Source organism: Bidens hawaiensis, unplaced genomic scaffold (assembly GCF_021521415.1).
Source record: "Bidens hawaiensis isolate Kalapana, Puna unplaced genomic scaffold, B.hawaiensis_p1.1 tig00016936_1, whole genome shotgun sequence".
In the NCBI taxonomy this organism is placed as follows: domain Eukaryota; kingdom Viridiplantae; phylum Streptophyta; class Magnoliopsida; order Asterales; family Asteraceae; genus Bidens; species Bidens hawaiensis.
This window is the reverse complement of record NW_027492563.1, coordinates 50,001-68,617: the sequence shown is the minus strand read 5'-3', so window position 1 is coordinate 68,617 and position 18,617 is coordinate 50,001.

Below are 18,617 nucleotides of genomic sequence, written 5' to 3'. Positions count from 1 at the left end.
CACGCGTGTGGAAGGGATAGAACTAAAATCTTCCAAAAACCATTTTTATAGATGTTCTGCGTGAAGTGCTCTATGTGTGACTCCTTGCGCTACTAATTATCACCTGAAAGACACGTAAAAACATTTGAATCAGTATAAACTGAGTGAGTTCACAAGTTTTGGTGACTTGATAAATCGTATTGCCTCATATCCTTGATAAAACCATATTGAAACATATTTCTGATAACATCATTAAAACATATGCTTGATAAAACCGTCCCGTGGGTTACGCGCGGACATTTCTGAAAACCGTGCTCGTCCATGCAAAGTGGCGCTGCCACTACGAGCTAAAACAATACCGTCCCGCGGGTTACGCGCGGACGTTGTGCTCGGAAAACTAGGCGCTCGTCCGTGCAAAGAGGTGCGACCCCTACGAGCGGGCTTTACAACCAGTAGTACTACCCCATGACCATACTAGGCACTCGTCTATGCAAAGAGGTGCGACCCCTACGAGTGGGTTGATCAAACACAGTAGTCCCTACCCTTAGAGTTCCACTGACAAAGTGATCACTGTCTAAATCTTGCGCACTTACATTGAAAACCAAGATAAACACCATAAACAGATAACCGTTTGCATTGCTTGTAAATATACCATGATAAAACATAATTTAAACACGTGTCCCTCGCCCCGAAAACAGTTTAAAAAACAGTGAAAATAGGGGCTGTGAGACTCACCTGTGATTCTTGTTAAGTGATGGTTTAGAGAGAGATTAAACGAGATTCGGGTTTCCTGATGTTAGCCTCGAAATTTGGAAGTCTAGAATATGTTTAAATAACAAGAAATATGTGTATTAAGACCAAGTAATCGAAGAATATAAGGGCTGGTCAGAAAAGTAAAGCTCAAGACTAAAGTTTCGGCTTACCTAGCGATGGAACTGGAAACGGATGCTTGGGAGATGGTTAGTGCAGAATTACAGGTTTAGGAGAGGAGTTTGAAGTGTGTTTGTGTGATATTTTTATTCAAGAATTGATACTTATTTATAGGCAAATTCAAGGGAACACAATCCCTTGATTTAAGGGATTGAAATCTTATGTATATTGGGTGTAATGATGACAAGGTATGGGGTTTATTATTATTTATTTTAGGGATGGGGGTGATGGTCCTAGGGAGTGGTTATAAAGATTCTGATGGATTTGACAGTACATTCAGGACTGTGGTTGGTGAGAGTAGGTGCGGCTGACAGCTGACATTTCGTGTTACAGTATACTTTTCCTGGTACTGTTGTCAGTGTGCAGTCAAAAGGTAAAAATCTCTGAAACACGCAATTGGTTCTTTCTGGGCGGGGGTAATCCCCTTACATCTGAAGAAGACTAAGTGTTCTGTGCGTGTAGCCTTGCGCGTATAGCCTTCTGCGTGAAGGCCATTCCTTTGAACGTTGTGGGTCCGGCGGCTCCAGTTGGTCTTTGCGCAAGCGTCCTTGTAACGAATCCTGCGCGTATCACTGCGTAGGCGTCCTTATAAGGAATCCTGCGAGTCCATCTGGCTCTGCTGGAACCAGCGTTCTCAGAGTTTATTAACAGGGTGAACTTTTGGATTTAAGCGAAAAGGTGGTTGGTTTCTGTGCAGGCGTTCATGCGTAAAGGGTTTAGTTTTAAGGTGTCCCGCGGGGATTCTTCCCGCAGGTGTCGCTCATAACTCCTTTTTATTTGATGCGGGTAGGTGCGTAACCTTCTCGTAGTCAGGGACGTTGAGTTTCATTTGTAGATTCTCCATGAGGTCTTGGTATTTCAACATAGTGATCAGTTATGTTGAAGTCAATTCCATCTTGGAGCTTCAAACAAACTAGCTCTCAATGTTCCCGCCATGCGGGGAGGTTAGTTCCCTTTTTCCGTGCGCGCATAAATGATTTGAGTCTTAATTAGGAAATTAGGATATTGTTTGAACATAGTTTTACTTATTGATCATTGAAGAGGTATGCAACCCATTAGACAGAAACGATATAAAATTAAGTTATGAAAACACAAAACCTGTGCGCGTGGCGCACATAACATATGCCCGCGCTGATCCTAACATGGCGCGCATCGCATCCGCGCTGGCGCATATAACATATGCCCGCGCTGATTCTAACATGGCGCGCATCGCATCCGCGCTGGCGCATATAACATATGCCCGCGCTGATTCTAACATGGCGCGCATCGCATCCGCGCTGGCGCATATAACATATGCCCGCGCTGATTCTAACATGGCGCGCATCGCATCCGCGCTGGCGCATATAACATATGCCCGCGCTGATTCTAACATGGCGCGCATCATATTCACAATCACCTAATAATTTGGTTGGTTACTTGGTTTATGGGATTGGGAAATTACCGGGTGTCACACAACTTGTAGATTCCAGTTATACCCGCTATTGTGTCTAGATACCATAGCCTTATTTTCACTACCACCACCACTCTGTTGTGTAGACCTGTTTTGACTGCGTTCTACTCTGTCATTTGTGCATTCTTTAGCAAAGTGGCCATTCTGTTGACAGTTATAACACCAGACTTTTGACTTATCAAAACCTGGTCTTTCACCAACGAATTTTCTACCAGTCTTCTTCATATACCTTTTAACTCTTCTTACTATCATTGCCATCTGCCACTGCAGATCCATCTCTTCTAGATCATCAGCATCAATCTGATCATAGTCTTCATCCAAAGTTGCGGGATCGACTATTTTTCCTTTGATGTAGTTTTCATAAGAAGCAATGAAAGATGCATAGAGAGCAAACTGCTGTTCAGCAGATTTAACACTCATAGGCATCTGAGAGTATTTGTTGTTCAGAACACTTGAGGAAAAACTACCCTTTGTTGCTTGAGGTTTAGAAGCATTTGTTCCACCAGCTACGAAACACACATCACCATCCATGTTGAGAGTTACATGACCTTCATGAGTTGAGTTAGCGCTCGAGTCTCCCTTTGAGTAGTAAGCAGATGATTCAGACTTTGAACTTGAACTTGAATTAACTTTCGCACCATACATTCCCGGATCCTGAACCTGATCAGTTGTTGTCTCTTTTCGAACCATGTTAAGTTCGAAAGTTCGTAGTTTATTGACTGCTGTTTCCAAGTCAATCTTGGCAAACTCTTTATCTTTTCTCATCAAGACAGTGTATATTTCCCATTTCGGTGGGAGAGCATCAAGAATTTTTTCTACGATCTCCTCTTCTTTGTAAACAATGGAATAATTGCTGAGTTCGGTCATCAGGTGATAATATCTTGTGATGATATCATCAAGTGATTCATTCTTCAAATACTTGAACACCGAGAATTGGGTTTTGAGTAGCTTAATCTTGGATGCACGTATCCCCACATTACCTTCATATCGGTTTTCAAGCGCTTCCCATAGCTCTCTGGCGGTTTTATATTTTCTGAAGGTGTGAAGAATCTCTTGTGGAAGAGCCATTTTTATCGCAGCATGAGCTTTGCTTTCAGCCTCATACATCTTCTTTTCTTCCTCTTCCATTTTATTGTACTTCTTAATTTGATCACGACCCTCAAACAAGGCCGTTGGTGGAATGTATCTATCTTGAATGCACACCTACATCTTAGCATCTTGATATTTCACATACTGCTCAAACCGATCTTTCCAAGCCACGAAATCGGTTCCCTTAAGCATTTTCGGTGCCTTAGTAGCTGAACCTGCTTCCACCTCCATTTTTACCAGTTCCGTAATATTTATGGAAGTCATCTTTTATAGAAGTTAGCCCTGCTTGCGGTGCGCACATATGATGTATATATGTGTGAACCCTCGGGTGGGCAAAAGTGAAATTGCACTAATTTTGACGTTATTTTACTAATCTCGTGAAAATAACGTTAAAAGTGACGGACGGTTAATCAGCCATCATGTAGTGGCTATGATAGCCGAAAGACAAGGGTACATGCACCGATCAGCCGGTGTCCCGATGATTGAGTGCTATGTGCCTTATGTCCAAGGCTTGATGCAAAATTACTATCGAGCCGGGGGTCTCACCAGAAGCAGCCTCTCTATCCTTATGGGGTAGAGGTAAGGCTATCTACATCTTACCCTCCTCAGACCCTACCATAGCTTTGCTATTGGTGGGATATATTGAGTACGATGATGATGATGATGATGATGATCTTTTATAGAAGTACGAAACGAAAACACAAAGAAACCCAAAAAAAAAATTTTTAATTTTTCTGAACAGTACCAGTAGGCGAAGTTAAACTTAACTTCGCTTAAGTCTTAACTTCGCTTGATTTTTCAACTTCGCTTTCTTCTCAACTTCGCCTGATTAGGAGAAGTTGTGGATAACTTCGCTTAAGTTAAGCGAACTTGTGAGGTAGGCGAAGTTGTTAATAACTTCGCTTAACCTTATATCTTCGCCTAAACCCTACAAACAGTGGCGTCAACTTCGCCTGATGAACACAACGTTTTTGCAGGTTTGATTTTGACGTTTTGCGAGGTAATCGAAGGTGTAATGGGTTAATTTTGATGGAGGGAGGTGAGTAGGACACAAAAACTCGATATTTCAACGTAAACTCGTCCCGCGAATAGTCGAACGGAACGATTTCTACACCCGTGTGATAATCCAGAACCACACAATCACGAGCAAAAGCTCTGATACCAATTGTAGGTTCCCAGCTGGATCTACACTAAAATATCTCGTTCTACGTAGGTGCGGAATCCCTACGTAAGACAATACGAGCGTAGAATTGATATACGTTAAACACAAGCAAACACACGTTACAATAACCAAAGAACACGTTGTATTGCACCTAATAACTCGTGATCTGTCAATCACTGATTACACGTACTTAACAAACTTATTGCAAACCTAGCCGCAGCTAAACATATATATCATACGACAACTTCGCCTAACATGTTAGGCGTTGTTGTCAGTAACTTCGCTTAAACCACAAGTTCGCCTATGATGAGCGAACTTGTGAAACACATTAATCAACTCATAACAAAACCAACTAACACTATTACAAACACTCGATACTGAACTGCTGACATCATGTACCAACATATATATATATCTTAGCATACCTTCGGCCCAAGCCCACTGAAAACACTATGTTTTCGGTGTTACACACATATTAAGAAAAATATGATCAAGTGTAAACCATCTAATAAGCCGCCCAACATATGATGAGTATTTGGATGTATTGGAGAACGAGGAGGATGTTAGCTTATTGATGACAATAAGGTCAAGTTCAGTACAAGTATCCCGTCTTAGGAAACATCATTTAATTACGATGATATCGAGGTTGAAACGTGACAACTGAGGAGTTTCCCGATTTGTACACATGTACTAATACAGATCAGGGTATTCCATTTTTCACTACAAAACACGTACAAGCTGCTGAAGAATGTCTTGGAAATGAGAAGAACATAGAAAAAGTCTCTGAATCTAGATCAAGTTCGAAGGATCCATCATTCGAGGGATTTTATGAGGTACGTAAAAAGGTTTGATTCTCGAGACTTATTAATGTATTATGTTATGATTAGCAAGAGAACAATCTTCATATTAAGGCTTTTGTGCCTGCTGACCAGAAGACGACATTTAAAACCTCCAAGACTATCAAAAGTGATATTATTTATTGGCTCTACGACTCTGAGCATAAAGTATGCATAATTAAGTGGGAACACGATGTACAATACTACCAATATATCAATGATGCTCTTACTTCACCAAGGTGTGATGTACGAACGTTGGCAAACAGGCCATTCATTAATCGTGGTGGTGATTAAATGGCGGGATGGTTTCATCAACATCTTCTATTTGAGGTAAATTATGGTTTAAATTATTTAAACCACCGGTTCCTATGAGAAAGCACATCGACGAGATAGATCCAAGGAACAGTTGGAGAAAGCTTGTTTTGAAGGTAAAGCACATAGAACTACAAATAACTTATCACATTGTAGCTTTTTAATTTAGAATCACACTTTTATTTGTTTAGTTAATATTATTGTTAGAGATTGAAAGTTGAAAATATGTTTTAAATAAATAACTAAAAATAACAATTAACATAACTCGATAATTCGGTATTTTATTTGATAAAATAACCCGAACATAAAAGAGGGTCGGGTAACGGCTATTATATGATAATCGGAAAACCCAAGTTGTTACAGTCTCCCCTACTTTAGGGAATTTCTTCTCGAAATTGAAGAATACTATAAAAAAACCATTAAATTTTAAGAAAAAGAAAATTTTAAATTTAACTTTTAAAATTTAGCATAACACAAAATTTTAAATAGTCAAAATAACGCTCCAAATGAAAAATCAGATAAGGACACTTATATATAGGATGTACCAGCGGCGTATCCACCATATCCTTATCATCTCTACATTTGTACCGTTATCCCAACTATTTTCGATTCTATATTATGACATATAATTGCACGCATTATGATTTTCATGCGAGGAATTCGATAATTATGTAGGCCTCCATAATTACTTAGATCGTTGGATGGTCCACATAACTCGTCACATCATGTGGGTTACAAATGTTTGAAAAACATGATTTTAAGATAAAAAGAGTTTTAATACATTTTGGTAATAATTAGAAAACATTTCTAAAAATGAATTGATTTTCTGAGTTTACTAAATAAAATACTAAATTTTATAAAATGCCTTTTGGTAAAAGTTATAATTCTTGGAAGTTCAAAAAGAAAACGATCCCTTAGGGTTGAGACTGAAACGAATTGGGATGAATGAGGTTAGGAAATAAACTAAGAGTACAGTATTATAGGAAGTTGTCTTTTGAAAAGATACATTTTATTGTATGAGCATAATCACTTAAGTAGTAAATTATTAGAATTATTTAAATCCAAAAATCAAATAAATATTTGTTATAATTTATGATTGCGAAAAATAAAATATGTTTATATAAAAATGACAAGAATGTATTCATTGATAGGCTTAGTTATGATTGATTTGATTTATCGTATTTAACATAACTTGATTAATTAGATCTATAAAAATTTGAATAATTGAAGTTGATTGAATTGAAATATTAAGACTAGGTTGCAAAGTAAGGTTTAATAAAATAAGTTTGGAAATTTTGGGCTTGATGAACATGATTAAATCAAGGACACACGATATGAGGTTTGAGTTGAATAGTAACAATGGCAAGTGGAACATAGCGAGTGAATTTTGAAGTAAAGTTTCTTGTTCGAGACGCTATGATTTTGTTGAGTTTGACTGTTAATTTGATTAACATCATATAGTTGATGTTTAGAGCGTTTGTTATTGTTGTTGTTATGAGGATGAGTAGGGGTAAAATGAATCAAAATTACCAATAATTAGTTTAATGAATAAGATTGAGTTGATTAATAAAGATGTGATTTAATGAAAAGATTGGATAGTTGTGTAAATTCCATATGAGTTATTGTGTAAAACAAAACTTACGTATGTTATGTTGATGTTTATTCATAACTTAAGGATAAGTTAGAATCCAAATTGAAAATCAATGAGTTAATTTGATGAGTGAATGAGTTTTTCAATATTTGACATGTTTTAACAAATTAAAATTTAAAGTTGAATACTTGAAATATGTTTACTAGTTTATGTATGTGATACCCTAAGTATAAGAAAGCCATTTGATTATTAAATTATGTAATAATATTATTTAAATGACTTGTTATTCTGATAATATAATAACGTGATAAGATGAATAGGAAAACCAATTTAATAATAGAGTGTAATTGTTTTGATTGACTCGTGATAACCGAGTCTTGATAAATGAAGAATTTGTATCTGATCAAGAGAATGAAAATGTTTTGAGTATATGTATAGATAGAATCAATAGATCTTGATTAAAAAATGATTTTGTAAGTAGGAAATTGATTAATTGCATAATTGAGTAATAGAATAATTGAATGATTTAATCAAAATTGTTTCGTATAAAATCAAATAAACATACAAATAAACAAATAACGAATGTTCTTCGATGTGTTGGGTTTCCCATGAGCTTTCCACGGCATTTTGTTTCCCCAACTTATTAGCATACTAAAATCAAAACAAACGTGTGAGTTGGCCTCCCATGAGCATTACATGACAATTAGAATGACCCAACTTAATTAACGAATCAACGAATTAATTAGGTTTGTCAGCCCATGAGCGTTACATGGCGATTTAACCGACCAAGCTAGATAATGAATAAATGAACTCAAGCATAAGTAGTTGAAACATCTCGTGTATCACCATTGATGATAATGTTCCAACAAATTATCATAAATATAAAAAATTGTACAAATGTACAGTTGGCGTGTCCATGGCGTCCCATGGGTTCTACACCCGACTAGACATTTTAAAAGCAATAGAACACAAGAAAGGGTGTAACCGTTTAGCCAATTACGTTAAACACTTAAATTGTAGGTTGCATGAAAATTTCCACTATGGTGGGGAATCTTGTCATACTCCCTAGTTATAAGTGAAGAAAAGGCAAAAACATATCTAGGAAATTCTCAAAGAAATTTCCAACAATAAAATGCAATCTAATAAAATTAAACATAAATATTTTGAGGTTGAGGCGTAGCCTCAGAGTTATTAAAATATTTTGAGAGTAAGACATAGTCTTAGAGAAATAAAATATTTTGAGAGTGAAGCATAGCTTCGGAGTTGTGTGTGCATGACAATAAAATTAACAATTAACTATGCAATTAAATAAGTACTTAATCTAACAAGTAATTTACGTACGCTGTAAAAAATTAAATAGAAAACATCAGGTAAATAAATAAGGCTCCTAAGCATGTTACCAAGGCACCACTACGACCTATCTTAAACCTTCGGCTCTTATACCAATATGTCACAACCCAACCTACGGCGGAAATGTCGGAGCGTGAACTGGTTGACCACACCTCTCTAGGTACTATTATGCAATATTATAAGTTTCAATATCTATTAATTAAATTTCAGATGAAACAAATATTCATACAATATCCAAACCAACAAAAGTGCATCAACAATCAAAATTCATTTATAATATCTCTCGTTAATTTTTCTTCTAGCATAAATGCTTAAGTGATCTTGTACTTCAATTAATTCACATCAAACGATAACCTGCATGTGCGTTGAAAATAAAGTAGTTTTGTCAACACAAGGTTGAGTGAGCAACACACCAGTTCAAAAGTACAAATAGTATATATAAAAAAATAGTTGCAACAAGTCATATGAAGATAAGAATTCCAAATGAGCAAGTAAACTGAGATGTCGAGAAGCACAAAGCTATAACGACTGGCGTATGATCATAGTATTATGAGTTTATGTTGGACCTATCCGAATGCGGTTCACGTGTAAGGCCCCGATCCTGGTGCTCTACTTGGACGCTGGATTTACTCATAAACACAGTTCTAGATATCAGAGTTACTTAAAACCTTCGCGGAATAATAATAATAATAGTCAACCATTCAGTACAAACATCTATATCATGTCTTTTAAGAAACATAACATAACATATAATATCAAACAACATAACAGATCTTAAGATGCCAGTATTTTCCAATCCTACCATGTGTCTCTCTTAAGCCAGCTGTCTTAGTCGATTAACCTGCATGCATACTAAAAGTCAGCTACGCTGAGTTAGTTCTAGTTAATCAGACGACATGCAATACATTCACATACTTACATATTCACCCGATGGTACATACCTTCATATTTACTTACATACTTACATACATACGTACTTTCATTATTTCTTTCATACTTACAAACATACTTCCATCCATACATATACGTTTTAAAGATCATTCCGCCTTATAACCTTCGCAGATATTATTATGGTCGGTCCCCTATATTCGCCGATATTATTAGGGTCGGTTCCCTACATTCTCCGATATTATTAGGGTCGGTTCCCTATATTCGCCGATGTTAATTAGGGTTGGTTCCCTACATTCGCCGATATTATTAGGGTTGGTTCCCTTTTCTAACTATACATTTCGTACCTTTCTATACATTCATAATTATAAATTCCATGCGTTCATACATCATTTATACATCATATATATATATATCATATCTTTAAACTATCCCTTGACGGTACATGCAATATCCGAAGATCGTTCATGCATTTTCAAGCATTCATTCATACATTAACCACATCGAGTATGCACACAACTTGAAAACATAACAAGGAATGGGGCTAGAAACTCATCTGAATGTGTACGTTCTTACATCATTTCTTTAGATGTGCGGGAGCATTCTGTAAAAATGTCCACTGTGATGATTTGATCCACACACTCACGGGGAGAGACGGGATGCCCGAGTCATGGGATGAAATTGTGAAAGCATCAAAGCTATATGCAAGAACTGAGAAAACTTTGGGTTCCAGTAGTCAAAAGCAATCACCGAGGGTCGAGTTTCAAACTCCGAGACCAAACAGGCAAGCTAAGGGACCAATATGGTCAAGACTCCAACCAAGTGCGGAAGCTTCTAAGCCTTTTGATGCAAGATCCTTGATCGGCAACAAAGGTAAACGTAATTTTTCAGCTCGTTCCGCCAACAGTTGGACCCAGTTATCGAAAACTCCCTTAGAAATTCTCCGAACTGAAATTGAAGCAGCGGTTAAAAATGGTGAACTAGAACATCTGGTTAAAGGCGTACGAGCAGGGACTGGCAAACCTCCCGCAAAGGATAACCAGGGCCCAGCTAAAAGGCAAATCAAGGATCAGAATGTTCACATGATTCAAGGGGGGCATTCAGGTAATGGAAAGAGGAGGGACTATGAGGACAAAGAATGGAAGAATGAACACGTGATCTTTTCTTGGATTAAAGGCGGTCCATGTAATAAAAACCCATTGATAATTACTGCCTAATTTGGTCACTACCAGTCACAATATGTGTTCTTTGACACAGGCAGTACGTCCGACATTATGTATGAACAGTGTTTCGAACAATTGGACGATGAGGACAAAGAAAGGCTACAGTCAATTCATGCCCCCGTGTCTGGTTTCGGAGGAGAGATAATGCACCTGCGTGGTGTTATCACCTTCCCGGTCACATTAAGTGACGGAGTACATTCAAGAACTGAAGAAGTTGAATTTTTGGTTCTTCCAGCAACTTCTAAGCATGACATTATTCTGGGACGAGAGGCGATTGGATACTTTAATGCTCATCCGTCCACAGCCCATGGCGTAGTAGGAGTTCCTACTAGCACCGGCGTGGCAATAATTTACGTGAACCGGCATTGTTTTACAACCGAAAGCTAAAGACCAAGAAAGGTCCCGAGACAGGCTCAGAGGACTGAACCAGAGAAATGGATCCTCAATAAAAAGTTTCCAAACCAAACCGTAATAATTGGTCCGTCCATCTCTGAAATCTTCCGAACCTTCCTAAAGCAGCTATTGATAAAAAACATCAACATTTTTGCATGGCAGCCCGCGGACATGACCGGTGTCCCGCGGAGCATTTCAGAATACAAGTTGAAGGTAAATCCATTAATCACCCCAATCGTGCAGCAGAAGAGAAAAATGGGGCCCGGAACAAACGAAGGCCATGAATGAACAAGTACAAGATCTTCTTCATGCTGGGATTATAAGAGAAATATATACCAAACATGGGTAGCCAACCGAGTGATCGTTACAAAAAGCAACAGAACGTGAAGAATGTGGATAGATTATAAAGATCTAATCAAAGCATGTCCGAATGATTGTTACCCACTTCCGGAGATCGATTTGAAAGTAGATGTTGTTGCCTCATTCAAATTCAAGTGCTTCCTCGATGCCTACAAGGGCTATCATCAAATCCATATGGCAGTAGGTGATGAGAACAAGACAGCATTCCGCACTGACCAGGGAACATTCTGTTACAGAATGATGCCTTTCAAGTTAAAGAATGCGGGAGCCACATACCAACGACTGATGGATCAGGCCTTCAAAGGACAAATAAGTCGGAACCTTGAAGTCTATATAGACGATTTGGTGATCAAGAGCACTGAAGAGGACCAAATGTTGAGGGATATAGAGGAAACTTTTGAAACACTAGGAAGCATCAACATGAAACTCAACCCAGCAAAGTGCTCCTTCGGGATGGAGGAAGGAAAGTTCCTCGGGGTAATCGTTACAGGCACGGTCTTTAAAGCTTACCCAGAAAAGGTTCAACCAATAGCCCGCATGCCATCCCCTGGATCTCTCAAACAAGTTCAAACACTCAACGGCAGATTAGTAGCATTAAACAGGTTTCTGTCAAACCACGCTGCTAAATCTTACCCATTCATCTCAATATTAAGGAATTGCCACAAGAAGGCACAGTTCAGATGGACTCCGGAAGCCGAACAGGCATTCCAGGAAGTCAAGAAGTGTTTAATGGAATTACCTACGCTAACTGCTCCTCACGCGGGTGAATCATTAACACTATATCTATCGGCATCCGACATTGCCATGGGGGTGGTCTTACTGACGGATAGGAAAAATGTTCAAACACCAATTTACTACGTCAGTAGAACGCTATTGGACCCGGAAATAAGATATTCAATGTTGGAAAAGCTGGTTTTGGCATTAGTTTATGCCGTCAGACGGCTCCGCAGATATTTCCAGGGCCACCCCATTAATGTGTTAACCAGTTACAAACTCAAGAACGTGTTGAGTAAACCCGAGCTGTCCGGACGACTGGCAAAGTGGGCTATCGAATTGGGTGAACACTCGATTGAATATAAACCGAGACCAACGATCAAGGGGCAGGTACTCGCGGACTTCGTTACGGAAGTCCCAAAGTACAAAGAACAAGAATGCCTAATCGAACAACAACCCCAAGCACCTCCGGAACAAGGGCAAGCTTGGTCATTGTTCACGGACGGAGCTTCCAGCAGCGAAGGGTCAGGTGCAGGCTTGAGATTAATCAACCCGGAGGGGAATGAATTTACGTATGCCATCAAGTTGGACTTTAAAAGTACCAACAATGAGGCGGAATACGAAGCCTTCCTGGCGGGACTGCGTATAGCAAGAAAGCTTGGGTTGAAACATTTAGAGGCTCGGGTGGATTCTATGCTAATTGCGGGATAAATAAATGGAACATACGAAGCTAAAAACGATGTCATGGCTTCTTATTTGTCACAAGCACGGGTCTTGATTCGCCAGTTTTCCTCCTTCAACATTGTCCACATTAAGAAGAGCGAGAACAAGTCGTCGGACGCTCTTAGAATTTTGCCAAGGAAATTCGTGTAGAAGTTCTAGACCATCCATCCATTCCACAAAATCAAGTCCTGGTAATTCAAACTGGTGTCGAGTCTTGGATGTCACCCATTATAGCTTACTTATCCTCTGGAGCACTTCCAACAGGAAAGGCTGAGGTTCGGAAGATTAAGCACAAAGCTTTGAATTACCAGTTGACTGATGGTATCTTGTACCGGAGATCATTTCTTGGTCCGCTCTTGCGCTGTGTAGACGCGGAAGACGCAAACTACCTAATCAGAAAAATCCATGAAGGCATTTGCGGATTACACGCGGGACCAAGAATGACGGTTGCAAAAATCATGAACGCAGGGTATTATTGGCCCGGCATGCACTTAGACGCTGTGCAAGAAATCAAAAAGTGTGATTCGTGCCAGAGCCATGCCCCCAACACCCTGCGACCAAAGAACAAACTGATCCCAGTAACTTCTGCCTGGCCGTTCCAGAAGTGGGCTATTGACATTATGGAACATTTCCCAAAAGCCCCAGGATGAGTCAAGTTCCTGATAGTGGCCATTGATTACATCACCAAGTGGGTGTAAGCCAAACCAGTTGCATCAATCATGGCTTCAAGCATGAAAAAATTCCTTTGGGAATTTGTCATTTGCCGGTTCGGTCTCCCGCAAGAATTGGTAAGTGACAATGGGACCCAATTTGCCGACAGTGGATTGCAAGCATGGTTGAAAGAACTCCAAGTCATTCAAACTTTCACACCCTTTGCTCACCCACAAGCAAATGGTCAAGTTGAGAGGACTAACCGAACTATCAAGGAGGGGATTAAGGCAAGACTAGGGACGAAACGAACAGGATGGGTGGATGAACTGCCACACGTACTTTGGGCTTTTCGCACCCAAAAGAACTCCAGCAATTTGGAGACACACTTTAGCCTGACATACGGAACCGAAACCATGATCCCCGCAGAGATCGGGATTCCATCCGCGAGAGTTCTGCTGATTGATGACAACGATCACGAAATCAGGATGAATCTGGATCTGTTGGAAGAAAGAAGAGAGCTAGCATTGATTCGTGAGCACAATTATAAGCGACAAATTGAAAAATATTACAACTCACGAGTCCAAAGTTGCAAGTTTTATGCGGGAGACTTTGTCTGCCGCAACAATGAGGCTTCCGGCCAAGAACCTCGGGGAAAACTAGCCCCAACTTGGGAAGGACCTTACAAAGTCAAAAAAGAACTAGCAAAAGGTGCCTATAAGTTGGAGAAGTTGGATGGGACTGAGGTCCCTCGAACTTGGAACGCATCACAATTGAAGAAATGCTATATATAGTAGTTTTGTTCATCTTTTACTTTTTAGGCCTGCGTGCCAACATAGATTAGCAAGTTATGCAATTTCTTTTTGTAAGGCTTCCATCCAACGAATATAGAATGCCCAGTTACTTTCATGTTATTTTAATATGTAATCTTTTATTGAAAAAACCTAAGTTCCGGATAAGCCCTTATATTATAGTACATAAGACAAAGTACACCGGGAGAAACACAAAGACTTCTTATTTTGGATCAAAAGAGATTACAAAACAGGAAACAAGATTTACAAAGAGAAGTACATATACATCTACGGGGCAACATTTTCGCCTTCCGAAGTGTCTTCGGCTTCTTCACCATCTTCCTCTTCAAGATCCAGCAACTCCTTTAGTTGCTCGATAGCATCATCCTTATCTGCTAGTTCTGATATATGGTCAGAAAGGGAAAACTTCAGAGTATCAAACTCCTTGGTTTTCTCTTCAAGGATGGACAAAGTGTCTTTGCCGGCCAACACATATTCTTCTGGAGACAGACCCTCGGAACCAAACTTATACCCCTCCTCAAAGCCCATTTGTCGGCCCGCCTGCTCGGAGGCACGGAGGAGTATTACAACACAATTCCCAAGATCGTCACTATTACGAACGTCAGTAATAACCTGGTAAAGACAAACATACATATGTAAACACATACGCACCCAAACCGATCATTAAAGAAACTTGATACCTTGGGAATTGCTGTCGATAGAAGCCATTTTTTGTCCGCTTGAGCTCGGAGGAGATCCATTTTATGGCCAGCACATTCCAGAGCTTGGTCTCGATTCTTAGCATTAAGGTTGGACAAGCGTTGATCTTTGGCCACTGAATTGGCTTGAAGGGTCTTGATAAGCTCAATTTCTTCATCCAGTTGTTTCTTGATAGCAGTCTTAGCTTCCTCAGCAGCAAGTTGTGCGGCTTTCGCCACCTCCGCAGCCTGATGACTATCTTGGTCATCGGTCAGCGCTTTAAGAACATCTTTCTTGGCCCTAAGCAAGTTCCGCTCAGTCTCCTCCAACTCGTCATTCATAGCTAGCCAATCCCAGCGAAGTTCCTGGTTGGTAGACACAGCGTTCGCCACATGATAAGTGTTGGAGTCGAACAGTTCTTTCGTCGAGATATTCGTCGAGATATTCCTGACAAACATCCACATTGCTCAGTACTGAGTTCCGCTGTAACGTCCATCGGGGATGATACGGAGCAGTGTCCTCACCCACTTGAGAGGAGGAAGCTTGCCCCCCGCGTTTAAACATACCTACTCCACCCTGATCTCCAAAGATATGCTCATGATGAGGTGGAGATGTGTGAAACTGTCCAGCTTCACCAATTTCCTTATTCTTAATAGGAGAAGAGTCCGTCAAATCGATCGGCTCTTCAACAGTGTTAATTGGTGAAGTGGGTGGAGTCGGGAGTTCGGCAGCAGCAGAATCCTTCGGACCTGAAATAAAAACCTTCAAGTTACCCAGAAGCGAGGGATTAAGAAATAATAATAAGAGGCCAAGTTTTACCTTTCGAAACGTCGTGGGCAGCAAGCTCCCGAAGATGAGCGCCCAGAGCTGGGACCTCAACCTTGGCCTTCTTCTTTTTCTTCTTCTTGGGCACAACATCAGAAGCTCGTGCCTTCCGTTTCCCAGATGCCTTGGAGGCACCTACCTCCACAGCCTGAGGTTCACCCTCAACGGATTGAGGACCACCCTCCTCACCTGCCGACGGATCGGTGATGTTCTTCAAATATTGCTTACGGGTCAAGCCTACAGACGAAAGTGGAAGGTTAGCAGCACCAATCGGTAACTCCCCCTCACAGAGTGATGACTCCTCGCTGGATGAAAGAAGAACTATCACTCCGCTTGAGGTAACGGCGGTTACAGGGCGGGGTTGAAAAATACCTTCACATTTTTTGACAAATTCCTCACCTTGGGCGTACATAGCCTCGGAGACAATAGGCTCCGGCATAAGGGTTGTGGAAAAGACGAAGTTACTTTGCGTACGCTCCAGAAAGGGTACGTCACGCTGAGTAATAGGACTGCGTACCATCATGCCTCCTACCTTGTCCACAAGCGTAGAAAGGATCGTACCTTCACCTACAAAATAAGAGCGTTAAAGAAGGAACACTAGGAACCTGGAGTATGACAAATAAACATTTACTCCCATCGGAATTCTCGTAATACGGTTCCAAGGTAGGAAACGGCCATAAACGACTCATCCGGGCATGAACCATCGCCCTTTCGTGAATGGGACGCATGGGCGTTGGCGTTTTGGTTAATGTGTCAAACCACTTGTGTCCCTCATATTCAATAGCGGAAATTTCAGGCGATTCGTCTTCCGGTTTCCGTTTTGACAAGGCAAAAGGGATGACATCCTCCCGAATCCAAAAGAACTTGGATTTCCATCCATGAATACTCCAGATACATTCGAAACCAATCGGACCTTTTCCAGTGGTAGCAAAACCGTACCACCCATCACAATATGTCATTTTGTAGAAAATGGCAAACATGTTAACGGATGGTTCATAATCGTTGGATTGGCAACAGAATTCGAAGTGACGAATCCTCAGCATCCCGAATGGGTGGATTTGAGATAAATGGAACCCATACTTTTTAAATATAGAACGAAAAAATTTCGTCATGGGCAACCGGAAATTACCCATAGTGAAGTGGTCTAGGTATACGGCCATTTTCTTCGGTGGCGGTGCCGTTGCAATGGCCCATGGGGTAGGGCGTTCGGCCTCCCATTCCGGAGGAAATCCGTACACATTTTTAACATCCTCGAAGTCTTTCTCTTTAATATCACATCCGACTTCACTAATGGTGGGAGAATTCCTTTTCTGAGCAGCCACGGGAATCAAGTATTGAAGATAGATATATGAAAGCAGAATTCTCTGATTAAAGGGAAAAATTTGGAAGTAATAAGAACGGTTGGAGACATCAAGGTCTGTTTATACTCATCGCAATTAATGCGACCGTCTGACTAACAGAAGAAAGAGGAAATAAGGACCATGGGATGATGGACACGTTAGGCGGGAGATTCGAAAAAGTGGCTACAGGCTGTCAAACAAACGTCTTATCACCCCCCGCCCAAAATCTTCTCTCCGCCACATCACCAGTACTATCCATTCAACTTGCACAAATCCAAAATTTGAAGAAAGATATTTTGCAAAGATTCCTTTCATTAATATCCAAAATGGTGATTATAAAAACATGAAAAGAAAATTACAAGTTTGAGTTTTAACACCTACATCTATCCTATGGACCCTAAGGCGCCGTGTCTTCCGGAGCATTCTGGTTCACATCATCCGCCTTGTTATCATTCGCCTTTTTATCACCCGACTGGTCATCATCAGACTCATCGTCAGATTCATCATCAATGTATACCCGCAATTGCTTCACACCATCTTCGGATGAAGCAAATTCCGGAAGTATATTTTGTAGTGGAAAGACGAGGTCATCATACTCTTGGACCCGCATGCCAAGCTCCTGCTCCGCGTCAAGTCCGTGAAGGGGATGGCTCTCAATAGGTTGTCCGGACTGGGCAAATGCCAATCCTTCGTTGAAGCCTTTTACCCGACCAACCCCTTCTGAAGCAGTCGTCAAATTTACAAAGCAATCAGTGAGCTCCGTACTTCTCTTAACATGACGGATGACCTTTAGATGAAGTTCGTTAAACGTCATAAAAAGAAGTAGACAAACAAGTTAAGTAGTATCCAAGGGAAAACTTACCGAGTCAAGGCCACGATCAAGGAAGTATTGCCTTTCCCGCTCAGCGCGTTCCACCCTGCCACGAAGCTTTTGTAGTTCGGCAGAAGGACGGTCGCCTGCTTCAGTATGGGATTGCAAGAGGGAATCGTAAGCAGACTGCATTTCAACAACAGTCTTATCTTTCATTTCAGATTTCTCCCCTTGCAACCTCAAAGCTTCCTCGAGCTCTTGAATCCGGACGATTTGTTGGGACACCTCGTCTTGTGCCTTCGCCAACTCGTCCTTTTTCTTCTAAGTCTCAGCTAGGGAAGCTTCAAGGGTGGCGTTCGACCTCTCGCATGCCTCCTTCCACCGCTTAGCAGCATCAGCATTCCGCTTCTTTTCTTGTTGGAGTGCAGTATCGGCGTCAGATTGTTTCCACCTAGCTGCACTTGCTGCTTTACGGTGCTCCTTAGCTTCTTTCTTCGCAGCTT